Source organism: Salmo salar, chromosome ssa07 (genome assembly GCF_905237065.1).
Source record: "Salmo salar chromosome ssa07, Ssal_v3.1, whole genome shotgun sequence".
NCBI lineage: Eukaryota > Metazoa > Chordata > Actinopteri > Salmoniformes > Salmonidae > Salmo > Salmo salar.
The window spans coordinates 36882205-36897330 of NC_059448.1; positions in this window are offsets into that span (position 1 = coordinate 36882205).

A 15126-nucleotide genomic window follows, 5' to 3' on the forward strand; every position below is an offset into this window, starting at 1 on the left:
AAACATGTGTTGTTTTGGAGGGGGCTGCATTATTTGCATTTGTATGTTATAATTATTCCAAAACTATAAATGAATGTACTGTTGTGTTGAATATCAGTTGTAAAGACAAAACACTTAAAAACATGTTTTGCTTACCCTGTTTGCTTCCAGTGTGAAATAAAATGGAAACAAAGACAAAGACACAGTGTAAACAATGATGAACTGGCATACCTGTTAATGACGTAGATTAACCTGATGGTGATGGTAATGGCACACCTTTACGCATTTAAATCAACCCAAGGCCAGATGTGCCCAAAAAATGCATAAGTTCACTCGCTTGGCCTGACAAATCAAATATTTTTTAGGCAGTATCCTAGTAAAATCATGTTGCTATACGTTTATATCACCCCCAGGGAGGACAGACATACACTACCGTTCAAAAGTTTGGGGTCACTTAGACATTTCCTTGTTTTCCATGAAAACATACATGAAATTAGTTGCAAAATTAATAGGAAATTTAGTCAAGACGTTGACAAGGTTATAAATAATGATTTTTAATTTAAATAATACTTGTGTCCTTCAAACTTTGCTTTCGCCAAAGAATCCTCCATCCTCCATCCGTTCTTCTTTGTTATCTGAACACCTCAAACTTAGATTTGTCTGTCCATAACACTTTTTTCCAATCTTCCTCTGTCCAGTGTATGTTCTTTTGCCCATCTTAATATTTAATTTTTATTAGCCAGTCTGTGATATGTCTTTTTCTTTGCAACTCTGCCAAGAAGGCCAGCATCCCGGAGTCGCCTCTTCACTGTTGACATTGAGACGGGTGTTTTGCGGGTACTATTTAATGAAGCTGCCAGTTGAGGACTTGTGAGGCGTTTGTTTCTCAAACTAGACACTCTAATGTACTTGTCCTCTTGCTCAGTTGTGCACCGAGGCCTTCCACTCCTCTTTCTATTCTGGTTAGAGCCAGTTTGCGGGGTTCTGTGAAGGGAGTAGTACACAGCTGTCACGTTTGTCGTAGGATGAAGGAGCGGACCAAAGCGCAACGTGTGTATCGTTCCACATTTTCTTTATTAAACTGTGAAACTATGCAATACATACAAAATAAACTAAATGAACAAAACAACAAACCGTAACGAAGAGTTACAAATACCCTTACTCAAAAGCAATCTCCCACAAACCCAGGTGGGAAAAACAACTACTTAAGTATGATCTCCAATCTGAGACAACGATGACCTCTAATTGGAGATCATCCCAAAAAAAGCCCAACATAGAAATACACAAACTACAACATAACAACATAGAAAATCTAAACTAGAAAAAAAAACTGTCACGCCCTGACCTACTCTACCATAGAAAATGACAGCTTTCTATGATCAGGACGTGACATTTACATTTACATTTTACATTTACGTAATTTAGCAGACGCTCTTATTCAGAGCGACTTACAAATTGGTGCATTCACCTTATGATATCCAGTGGAACAACCACTTTACAATAGTACATCTATATATATTTTTTGGTGGGGGGGGGGGGTTAGAAGGATTACTTTATCCTATCCCAGGTATTCCTTAAAGAGGTGGGGTTTCAGGTGTCTCCGGAAGGTGGTGATTGACTCCGCTGTCCTTGCGTCATGAGGGAGCTTGTTCCACCATTGGGGTGCCAGAGCAGCGAACAGTTTTGCCTGGGCTGAGCGGGAACTGTGCTTCCGCAGAGGTAGGGGGGCGAGCAGGCCAGAGGTGGATGAACGCAGTGCCCTTCTTTGGGTGTAGGGACTGATCAGAGCCTGAAGGTGCCGTTCCCCTCACAGCTCCGTAGGCAAGCCCCATGGTCTTGTAGCAGATGCGAGCCTCAACTGGAAGCCAGTGGAGTGTGCGGAGGAGCGGGGTGACGTGAGAGAACTTGGGAAGGTTGAACACCAGATGGGCTGCGGCGTTCTGGATGAGTTGTAGGGGTTTAATGGCACAGGCAGGGAGCCCCGCCAGCAGCGAGTTGCAGTAATCCAGACGGGAGATGACAAGTGCCTGGATTAGGACCTGTGCCGCTTCCTGTGTAAGGCAGGGTCGTACTCTGCGAATGTTGTAGAGCATGAACCTACAGGATCGGGTCACCGCCTTGATGTTAGCGGAGAACGACAGGGTGTTGTCCAGGGTCACGCCAAGGCTCTTAGCACTCTGGGAGGAGGACACAATGGAGTTGTCAACCGTGATGGCGAGATCTTCAGTTTCTTGGAAATTTCTGGCATGGAATAGCCTTCATTTCTCAGAACAAGAATAGACTGACGAGTTTCAGAAGAAAGTTTTTTGTTTCTGGCCCCTTTGAGCCTGTAATCGAACCCACAAATGCTGATGCTCCAGATACTCAACTAGTCTAAAGAAGGCCAGTTTTATTGTTTTTTTAATCAGTACAACAGTTTTCAGCTAACATAATTGCAAAAGGGTTTTCTAATGATCAATTAGCCTTTTAGATGATAAACTTGGATTAGCTAACACAAAGTGTCATTGGAACACAGGAGTGATGGTTGCTGATAATGGGCCTCTGTACACCTATGTAGATATTCCATAAAAAGCTACAATAGTAATTTACAATATTAACAATGTCTACACTGTATTTCTGATCAATTTGATGTTATTTTAATGAACAAAAATGTGCTTTTCTTTCAAAAACAAGGACATTCTAAGTGACCCCAAACTTTTGAACGGTAGTGTATGTGCATACCGATATAACGTTTGTGGTTATATCTAGAGCCAGACAACAAAGTTTAAACCAAGCCTCTAAAATCAATAGATTTTCTACATCTGCATTGCTTGCTGTTTGGGATTTTAGGCTGGGTTTCTGTATAACACTTTGTGACATCTGCTAATGTAAAAAGGGCTTTATAAATACATTTGATTGATTGAATATATCCCCAAGCAACTGGGAGAGAGTGAGGAATCAGTTATTTACAACAGCGAACCAATCAGTTGGTAACACGGCGCAGCTACACCAATCCAACAAGCCATGGCTTGTAGATGCAAACGAGAGTAATGGAGATGCAAACAAGAGTAATGAACAGCTAAAGGATATCCAGATAGCTAAAATGCTCTTAATGCACACCAAGACAAACAAACTGCTACAATCTGTTATTAAAAAAGTGAATTAGATCAAAAAGAAAGTAGAGTCTTTCATGTCAGACATGAACATATAAGGTGTGTACATGAACGAACAAGACCCCAAAAATTGCCTTCTGGAAACAAAGATAGATGAATTGGACTGATGAATTAGACGGAACAACATGAGGATATTGTCCTTACCGGAAGGAGGAGGAAAAAGTTGACATTTCCAGCTATGTGGTCAAACTGATATCAGAGGAACTTGATGTGGATATATCACCAGAGGATCTGGAACGATGCCCTATGATTGGCGTGAAACAGAAGAACGCCCCCCGCATGGTAATCTTCAAGCTGTGGAACTATCAGACCAAAGTCAACATTCTAAAGGCACAGGGGGAAAGGAGATCAAAATCCACGGCCAGTCCATTCGATTCGTCCAGGATTTGTCTGCTAGGCTGAGGAAAAAACACAAGGAATACATTCTGATCAGACAGTCACTGAAGAAAAATGTAATCAAATCTCAACTCCACTTCCTGTCAGTGCTGCGGGTATAGAACGGAACACAAAGGATGGAATTCACAAGTGCTGATGAAGCCCTAAACAAGTTCTATGGATGTGTGTGTGGGCATGTGTGTGTGAGTGCAGGTGTGTGTGGGTGTATGTGTGTGTCTGTGCATATGAATGGGATTGTGAAAGAGGGTGAATATGTGTAGGAGGGTGGGAGAGAATGAGTGTGTGGATGCATAGGGTATATGATATGTGAGCAAAGAAGAATGGATGAGTAAATCGATGTATGGATGGTTGTAGATGTGTCTGAGAAAAAGGGAGGGTGGGAAAAGACAGGAGGTCGGGACAAACTTGACTTGGTTGGGTAAGGGTAGGCAAGGATGGGAGGTTGTGACAAGCTTGGCTTGGGTGGGCAAGGATGGGAGGGTGAGACAAGCTTGGGCAGGGGTAAAGGGGGGAGGGAAATGGGAGGGGGGGTGGAGAGGGACAAGCTTGCCTTTGGAAAGTGGAAAGGAAGGATTTATCTATACAACAATGTAATTTTATTTCTGGCCAAATTAGGAGGTCAAGTCATTATTATTCCTTGTTTGCCATCATAGTTATTGGCGATAGTGGAGATGGGCTCTATCCAAGGGATCGGGACGGGGGATCTGGGAGGGCATCAGACATTTTCCTGAAGTATGAGTGGTGCCTCCACTCACCTCACTTCGGTCTCTCAGCAGATCCACTCTCCCCAAGTAGAGCCCCACCAGCCACTATGCTTTAAGGTATTACAAACTGACCACAATATTTAAGTTGCAGTCTTTCTCCTATGTGTGTACAATTACATAATCCACCGATTTTTGGTACATTAGGGGAGGAGTAGAAGAGTAAAATCCTCAAAGTACAAATAAGTACTTCCTTTCTGTTTTTTTGTATGTTCTCTGTTAAATGTTTGCACAGCCTACATGATAACTATGCATTCATACTATGACTCTTCCATATCCATGGTATGTCCACTGCCTTTTTTTATCTGGTTCTTCATGACAGATGGAACAGACAATGTTAACTTTGTAGGCCAAGAAAATCCAACTTATTACATGTAATGTGCACTGGCTTCATAATGGCAAAAAAAGCATAAAGTTCTAGAACATTGAAAGAGATTGTCAGCAGATCTGGGGTTTTTTTTTGCAAGAGCTACACAAATGTAATATTCTAAGAGGAGTTGGGTTGAACAGCAGAGTTGTAGGCATGCTGATTTTATTTTATTTAACTAGGCAAGTCAGTTAAGAACAAATTCTTAGTTACAATAACAGCCTACTCTAACCCCGGACAACGCTGGGCCAATTGTGCGCTGTTCTATGGGACTCCCAATCACGGCCGGTTGTGATACAGCCTGGAATCAAACCAGGGTCTGTAGTGACGCCTCTAGCACTGAGATGCAGTGCCTTAGACCAGCATAGGGACCAAGAAGGATTTCTTTATCATTTTGAATTGTACCTTAGATGGGGAAAAATACACATTGATTTCATTGTATATCCCCCCCAGTAGCAAAACTTGTGTTTTTAGATACAATTCAAGCTATATTAGATCAAACCCAGACAGGAACTATTATTTTAGCAGGTGACCTAAATCAAGCATTCAGAAAGTTAGACAGACAAAGCAATAAACAAGGGTCATTCAGGGAAACTCCAAAGAGCCTGAAAATTGTCACATCCTGACCAGTAGAGGGAGTATTTCTTATTGTAGTTCAGTCAGGACGTGGCAGAGAGTATTTGTTTTATGTGGTTCGGGGGGTTATGTGTATGTAGAGGGGTGTTGTATTTATGTGTTCCGGGGTTTTGGTGTATGTTCTGGGTTTTTGTGTTCTAGGTTTCTAGTTTGTGTATTTCTTTGTGGTCTGTGTGGCTCTCGATTAGGAACAGCTGTTCATCGTTGTTCCTGATTGGGAGTCATATTTAAAGTGCTTGTTTTCACCTGTTTAGTTGTGGGTAGTTGTTTTTGCACTGCGTTTTGTTAGCCTGCAAAACTGTTGCTGTCGTGTTTATGTATTTTTGTGGTCACGTCTTTAATAAATAATATGTTGAGCACGCAACCCGCTGCGCCTTGGTCTCATCACTACGACAGCCGTGACAAAAATGTTAATCTCTACAAATATTTTACAAGACACCTACAACTACAAAAGACTACAATTTCTTTCTCAAAAAAATTACATCTATTCTAGAATTTACATTTTTATTTTAAAAAATGCACTAAACAATATACTGGGTTCTAAAATCCATGGTATAATGATGTCATATCATTCTCCTGTATCACGCTTAATTACACCAACAGAAAATACACCCAGTGACAGAATGTGGAGAATGAACAGAGCGCATCTTCAAGACCTGAAATGTATTAAATATGTAAACGAAGACCTTTACCATTACAAATGTAGACATAGAGGACAGAGAAAAGCCGACACCCAACATAATTTGGGATGCTTTTATGCATACATTAGGGGAATGATAATCTCATACACTGCAAAATAAAAAAATGTAATAAAAATACAAAGAAATCTAAACTTAAGCAGGAATATAATATTTTACTTTTGAAGAGAACCCAAAACTATACGTTAAACTCAAATAAAGCAAACTATGTAATGGCAAATAAACCTGGTAAACACCTCTGACTTCACATAAGAAATAGATGCCAAACCATTTATCATTTTAAAAGATAAGGATTTACAACAACGCTATTTATAACCATTTTAAAAGCTTCATTGAATCAGAATTGAATAACAGTTGGACTGATCCTACAGCCTTCTTAGACTCCATAACCCTGAACCAACTATCAGCAGATAACAAAATAATCATTAAAAATGGAAATCACAGCAACAGAATGACAAAAGCATTACCAGACTTGATACATATTAATCAAACACAGTGTATGAAAAATATACACTTACAAAGAAATACAAGAATATGTTTTAGTCAGGGTTGTGTTTGAGATGCCCCAAATCGAGTCCGAGTCAAGACCAAGACCGGAGGGAGGGCGTGACCGAGTCAAGACCAAGACCGGAGGGACGGCGTGCCCGAGTCAAGACCAGGACCAGGAGGGGGACGAAGGGTTCGAGACTGAGTCAAGACCCAGACCAGAAAAATGCAAGTCCAATTCAAGACCATATTTGTAATTTTGTCAAATCACCACAATAATAAGAGTATTTCTGTGTTCATATTTCAGAACAACATGAAAAAATATTAAAAAAGCAACGTGAAAAAATGCATACTGAGTGGAAATAGAGCCACTCTTCAAATTATTACTAACCTAAACACAGTGGGGAACAATGGGCCTTCTACTCCTTCAGAGAAGGGCTAATGATTCATAAAATAACAATAATATAATACCAATAATAATTATATTATTATTTTCAATGATGTTCTGATGTAATCCCTTCAGTTTTAGTTGGAAAGGAAAGGGTTAACACTGAAGCGAAACAGAAATCCCATCAGGATTTTTCTTTGCTGGTCTCTGGGGAGATAAATCTAGCTAGTTACAGTTGAAGTAGGAAGTTTACATACACCTTAGCCAAAAACATTTAAATGCAGTTTTTCACAAATCCTGACATTTAATCGAAGTGAAAATTCCCTGTTTTAGGTCAGTTAGGATCCCCACTTAATTTTAAGAATGTGAAATGTCAGAATAATAGTAGAGAGAATTATTTATTTCAGCTTTTATTTCTTTCATCACATTCCCAGTGGGTCAGAAGTTTACATACACTCAATTAGTATTTGGTAGCATTGCCTTTAAATTGTTTAACTTGGGTCAAATGTTTCGGTAGCCTTCCACAAGCTTCCCACAATAAGTTGGGTGAATTTTGGCCCATTCCTCCTGACAGAGCTGGTGTAACTGAGGCAGGTTTCTAGGCCTCCTTGCTCGCACACGCTTTTACAGTTCTGCCCACACATTTTCTATAGGATTGAGGTCAGGGCTTTGTGATGGCCACTCCAATACCTTGACCTTGTTGTCCTGCTGCCACCTCCGTGCTTCACGGTTGGGATGGTGTTCTTCGGCTTGCAAGCCTCCCCCTTTTTCCTCCAAACATACCGATGGTCATTATGGCCAAACAGTTTTATTTTTGTGTCATCAGACCAGAGGACATTTCTCCAAAAAGTACGATCTTTGTCCCCGTGTGCAGTTGCAAACCGTAGTCTGGCTTTTTTATGGCGGTTTTGGAGCAGTGGGTTCTTCCTTGCTGAGCGGCTTTTCAGGTTATGTCAATATAGGACTCATTTTACTGTGGATATAGATACTTTTGTACCTGTTTCCTCCAGCATCTTCACAAGGTCCTTTGCTGTTGTTCTGAGATTGAGTTGCACTTTTGAGTTGCACATCTCTAGGAGACAGAACGGGTCCCCTTCCTGAGCGGTATGACGGCTGCGTGGTCCCATGGTATTTATTCTTGTGTACTATTGTTTGTACAGATGAACGTGGTACCTTCAGGCATTTGGAAATTGCTCCCAGAGATGAACAAAACTTGTGGAGGTCTACAATTTTTTTTCTGAGGTCTTGGCTGATTTCTTTTGATTTTCCCATGATGTCAAGCAGAGAGGCACTGAGTTTGAAGGTAGGCCTTGAAATACATCCACAGGTACACCTCCAAATGGCTCAAATGATGTCAATTAGCCTATCAGAAGCTCCTAAAGCCATGACATCATTTTCTGGAATTTTCCAAGCTGTTTAAAGGCACAGTCAACTTAGTGTATGTAAACTTATGACCCACTGGAATTGTGATACAGTGAATTATAAGTGAAATAATCTGTCTGTAAACAATTTTTGGAAAAATTACTTGTGTCATGCACAAAGTAGATGTCCTAACCGACTTGCCAAATCTATAGTTTGTTAACAAGAAATTTGTGGAGTGGTTGAAAAACGAATTTTAAAACCTCTTAGGGATCCCTTAACGCTCGAATCCCGTTAGCGGGATAGATTTACAACATCCGGTGAAATTGCAGAGCGCCAAATTCAAACTACAGAAATATAAATATTTAACATTCATATAAATACAAGTGTAATACATCAAAATAAAGCTTAACTTCTTGTTAATCCAGCCGCTGTGTCAGATTTCAAAAAGGCTTTACGGCAAAAGCACACCATGCGATTATCTGAGGACAGCGCACCGCATACAAAAACATGAAAAACATTTTTCAACCAGGCAGGTGCGACACGAAAGTCAGAAATAGTGCTATAATAAATACCTTACCTTTGAAGATCTTCATCTTTTTGCAATCCCAAATGTCTCAGTGACACAATGAATGGTCATTTTGTTCGATAAATTCCTTCTTTATATCCCCAAAATGTCCATGTATTTGGCGCGTTTGATTCAGAAATACACCAGTTCCAACTCGCCCAACATGACTAAAAAGTATCTAATAAGTTACCTGTAAACTTGGTCCAAATATTTCAAACAACGTTTCTAATCCAACCTCAGGTACCCTAAAATGTAAATAATCAATAAAATTGAAGACAGAATAAACTGTTTCCAACACCGGAGAAAAATAACGAGGAGCGCGCTCCGGTTCACGCGCACCAAAAAGACTTGAGTCCATCTGAGTGACACATGGAAAGAATAGGACTACTTCTTCATTTCTCAAAAGAAAAACATTGAACAATTTCTAAAGACTGTTGAAATCTAGTGGAAGCCATAGGAACTGCAATCCAGGTTTCCCATAGAAAAGTATTGGAAAACTCAATGACCTGAAATGTATTTTGCCATGGATGGATTGTGCTCGGGGTTTCGCCTGCCAAATCAGTTCTGTTATACTCACAGACATTATTTTACAGTTTTAGAAACTTTAGAGTGTTTTCTATCCAATACTACCAATACTACCACTACTACCACTACTACCACTACCATATGCATATCCTAGCTTCTGGGCCTGAGTAACAGGCAGTTTACTTTGGGCACGCTTTTCATCCGGATGTGAAAATACTACCCCCTAGCCCAATGAGGATTTATTAATGACTCCAACCTAAATGTATGTAAACTTCTGACTTTAACTGTCAGTCAGCCATTGGCTAGGCCAGGGGTACTCAAGTACTATTTGAGAAAGTCCGGTCACACAAATTTCCTAGGTGGCAAAGGTTCAGATGTCTAATGTAATTTATCGGTGTAGTAACAAACCCCCACCTCGCAACCCATGTGACCCCAAACTTTTCACATCCCTCTTGTTGGAGGAGAGAAAATGTTGCAGTTTTAAAGCTAATTTCCATCAATTCTACACATTTTGCATTGGGCAGAGATTTTCTTCCTCTGTTTTAAAGCTAATTGCTCTGGTCTACATTGACACATCTGTGTCCGGATCCGGTCTGAGTATGAGGGGCTAGGGCATCAGAAGATAGATAAAAGGCAGTGACAATAGAGTGACAATAGAATCAGCCAATCACATTTTGACTTTATGGGTGGGACCGTTTTATAAAAATGTATGGAAACCTCTGCCAAATATTTTTTTATAACTAAACCTCATTGTTCTTCTATCCGTGCTTCTGCCTTCTTGAAGGCCAAAAGGTCACTGTGCAATAGCGAACAGTCTAGCTAGCTAGCTTTTGTTGTCGGCTCGTTTGCAGCGCTGCAGCAGGTGTTTCCAAAGAGGATGTCGTTGCTAATTTGTTAGCTTCTCCCTTTTCGAGAATATATCTTTCAACAAGAAGTTACGTTTCAAGTGATCATCATCTGGTGAGTGGAACTGTGTTTTTTATTGCAGCGGGCTTGCTGTTGTTAGCCATCTCTTTCAAAATAACTTATGTGTGTGAAACATTGTTGCATTTAAAGTGGAACTGCATTTTAGCAACATTAAATCCTATTTTAATCTGTCCATATACACCCACAGGAAGAATGACACTATTTAAAAAATATATATATAATTCTAACAAGCGACCACTTAGAGATGGTCATTTTCATGTTTTCATAAATTCTTAGAACGTTTGAGAATTACGTATATAGGGTTTACAGTTGCGTCACAAATCACCTAGCAACCGCACCAAGCGCCATGTTGGAAAACCAAACTCAGTCTACGCACCTGATTCAATGTATCAAACGTAATTAGTTAATAATCAAGTGTTCTAATGCTGGGCTGGAACAGAAGTCAGTAGATCAGGGATCAGTGGAGCGAGGTTGGCCACCTCTGGTATTGACTTTTTTGTTCACCTGAAATGATGCATGCGCTGACCAACTGGCAAGTGTCTTCACTGACATTTTCAACCTGTCCCTGACTGAGTTTGTAATACCAACATATTTCAAGCAGACCACCATAGTCCCTGTGCCCAAGAACACTAAGGTAACCTGCCTAAATGACTACCGACCCGTAGCACTCATGTCTGTAGCCATGAAATGCTTTAAAATGCTGGTCGTGGCTCACGTTAACACCATTATCCTAGAAACCCTAGACCCTCTCCAATTTGCATACCACCCCAACAGATCCACAGATGATGCAATCTCTATTGCACTCAACACTGCCCTTTCCCACCTGGACAAAAGGAACACCTATGTGAGAATGTCATTCATTGACTACGGCTCAGCTTTCAACACCATAGTGCCCTCAGAGCTAGTCACTAAGCTAAGGACCCTGGGACTAATCACCTCCCTCTGCAACTGAATCCTGGAGTTCCTGACAGGCTGCCCCCAGGTGGTAAAGGTAGGTAACAACACATCCGCCACTCTGATCCTCAACACGGGGGCTCCTCAAGGGGTGCGTGCTCATTCCTCTCCTGCACTCCCTGTTCACTCATGACTGCATAGCCAGGCACGACTCCAACACCATCATCAAGTTTGCCGATGACACGCCTCCCAGGTGGCGCAGCTTTCTAAGACACTGTATTGCAGTGCAAGCTGCGTTGCTACAGATGCTGGTTTGATCCCCATCTGTGTCGCAGCCAGCCGCGACCTGGAGACCCTTGAGGTGATGCACAGATTGCCCAGCGTTGTCCGGGTTAGGGGAGGGTTTGGCCGGCCGGGATGTCCTTGTCCAATCGTGCTGTAGTGACTCCTGTGGCGGGCCGGGTACATGCACACTGACACGGTCGCCAGGTGTACGGTGTTTCCTCTGACACACTGTTGCGGCTGGCTTCCGGGTTAACTGTGCATTGTGTCGGAGTTGTTTATCGGAGGATGCATGGCTCTTGACCTTCGCCTCTCCCGAGGCCGTACGGGAGTGGCAGCAATGGGACAAGACTGTAACTACCAATTGGAAATGACGAAAAAGGGGCCAAATATATATATATATATATATATATACACACACACACACACAAGTACTAAGTCATGTTTTGCAGAGGGGTCAAATACTTATTTCCCTCATTAAAATGCTAATCAATTTATAACATTTCAAACATGCGTTTTTCTGGATATTTTTTGTTGATATTCTGTCTCTCACTGTTCAAATAAACCTACCATTCAAATTATGGACTGATCCTTTCTTTGTCAGTGGGCAAACGTACAAAATCAGCAGGGGATCAAGTACTTTTTTCCCCCACTGTATATATATATATATATATATATATATATATATATATATATATATTTTAAAAAGTTTGCCGATGACACAACAGTGGTATGCCTGATCACCAGCAACGATGAGACAGCCTATAGGGAGGAGGTCAGAGACCTGGCTGTGTGCTGCCAGGACAACAACCTCTCCCTTAACGTAATCAAGACAAAGGAGATAATTGTGGACTACAGGAAAAGGAGGACCGAGCATGCCCCCATTCTCATCGATGGGGCTGCAGTGGAACAGGTTGAGAGCTTCAAGTTCCTTGGTGTCTCCAGTACCAGCCCCACGCACCAGGCCTCCAGTGCGTCAGTCCAGTCCAGCTCGTCCTACTCCTGCTCCTCGCACTAGCCTTGGGGTGCATGTATCCAGTCTGGTACCTCCACTACCAGCCCCACGCATCAGGCTTTCAGTGCGCAGTCCCTGTCCAGAGCTTCCGACGACAGTACCCCGTCCAGAGTGTCCGGAAACAGTGCCCCGTCCAGAGTGTCCGGCGACAGTGCCCCGTCTAGAGATGGCCCACAGTCCGGAACCGAGTGAGACGGCCCACAGTCCGGAACCGAGTGAGACGGCCCACAGTCCGGAACCGAGTGAGACGGCCCACAGTCCGGAACCAAGAGAGACGGCCTTACAGTCCGGAACCGGCGCAGCCAGAGCCGCCCTACAGTCCGGAACCGGCGCAGCCAGAGCCGCCCTACAGTCCGGAACCGGCGCAGCCAGAGCCGCCCTACAGTCCGGAAACCGGCGCAGCCAGAGCCGCCCTACAGTCCGTACCGGCACAGCCAGAGCCGCCCTACAGTCCGGAACCGGCGCAGCCAGAGCCGCCCTACAGTCCGGAACCGGCGCAGCCAGAGTCGCCCTACAGGAGACGCCCATCGGCCCTGAGCCTCCGGAGACGCCCATCGGCCCTGAGCCTGCGGAGACGCCCATCGGCCCTGAGCCTGCGGAGACGCCCATCGGCCCTGAGCCTCCGGAGACTAGTTGTTGCTTGTGTATTGATTTCAGGACCATGGATAGTAGGCCACCAGGTCATTTAAAGCTGTGTTGCTGGATATGTACGAAACTACACATATTTGTTTGGTAGAGACCCTTCAGAGTATTTCCAACCCCACTTTAGCTGAGACAAGTAGAAAAGTTATTTCTACAAAACAGTATGTATCCCATGTAAAATCTATTACAGTGTATTGCATTGGGGACTATGGAAGGGTTGGATAATGAAGTGCTGTATGTACGACGCAGTCCCCCTCCAAAACTAACCATATTTGGTTAGTAAAGACCCTACTGAGTATTTCCCACCCCTCTTTAGCTGAGAGAGGTAGAAAGTCTTTCTCTACAAGCCAATAAGTATCCCATAACGCCATCTTAACTGCGAGTAATTCTCGATTTCCCACGTCATAGTTCCTCTCAGCGAGGTTAAGACGACGGGAAAGAAAGGCGCAGAAATGCAGTTTCTGGTCCTTTGGAGTAACTCCTCGTGTCTTCCAATGGTGGCTCCTTGGGAGGAGATGGCGTTGCGGAGCTGGTCCGAGTCTGCTGGGGCAGTTATGGCCAGTTCGTACTATCACGGCTCAGACTAAGACCCAGATGCAGACACGGGAGGCGGATAGTACGAGTCTCCGAGTTTATTACAGTACAAGGGGCAGGCAATCGGTAGGTCAAGGCAGGCAAAGAGTCGTAATCCAAATCAGAGTCAGGCAGGTACAGGATTGAAAGCAGGATCAGGACAGGCAGAAAGGAACTGGGAAGGTCAGAACTGGGAAGACTAGAACTGGGAAGACTAGAAAAAGCAACAACAAAAAAATAGAGCACAGTAAACACGGGCACATGCTGGTAGGACTTGACGGGACACGGCAAACTGGCAACAGACACACAGAAAACGCAGGTATAAATACACATGAGGTAATGGGAGACACCTGGTGGGGGTTGGAGACAATCACAAGACAGGTGAAACAGATCAGGGTGTGACAAGCCTACACAATCGCTTTCGATATACCAGTATTTGTGTAAACTTTCAAAATAAATGCTGGTGTAAATAATACAATATAAAATATAATACATCAAATTATCCATGTATTTTTTCAAAGGTGGTTGCAATGCAGTGAAACGCTTTTGCAGGGGGACTCTTATTTTAAAGAAAGAAAACCTATAATCATGGGGTGGCAGGTAGCCAAGTGGCTAGAGCGTTGGGCCAGTAACCGAAAGGTTGCTAGATCAAATCCCCAAGCTGACAAGGTACAAATCTGTCGTTCTGCCCCTGAATAAGGCAGTTAACCCACTGTTCCCCGGTAAGCTGTCATTGTGAATAAGAATTTGTTCTTAACTGACTTGCCTAGTTAAATAACATTTTTTTTAATGAATGCTGCCTGCATAATATCCTTTGGAAGCCCTGCAACATATATATAAAAAAAAGAGTATCTCAAACGACAATTATCTCAAAATTATGTGGCGATCTCAATCTAACCACGTTCCAGAGATCAGCACAGCAGGGCCGCTGGCAAACGTGTGGCGAGCTGGCATATGCCCCAACACTTTTGATTCGGTTTGATAAAACGTATTGACACGGAACGCATTGAAAATAGGGACAAAGTAAAGTTGTTTAGACTGATTTGCATCATGATTTGTCAACTCGTGCACAATTTATCTGTGCTTCAGTCTGATCAACGGTAGCCTACTGACAACAACCACAGCTGCAGGTAGAGAAGCCTATTAAGCTCTGATCCCCTCTGGCCAGGGGAAAAGAGTCAGTAACGTCATGCATTTATAGCCTGAAATGGGCCTATTTATTTGTGTTAAGAGAAAATGTGAATGTGATCAAATTTGGTTCATATTCAAACTTCGGGTGGCTAGGCTACTTAGACCTTCAAACCACAATTATTGACTCGAATTAATCAATTGACACAATAGTGATGAAATACTGTGTGATTAACTTTTTTTTATTACACATGCAAAGTCCTAATTGAAGGCCTAATAAAGCAAACGCAGCCCCGTTGGTTCTATTGTCCAATTGCATTTTTTTTTTTTACCATATGACATAATTAGAA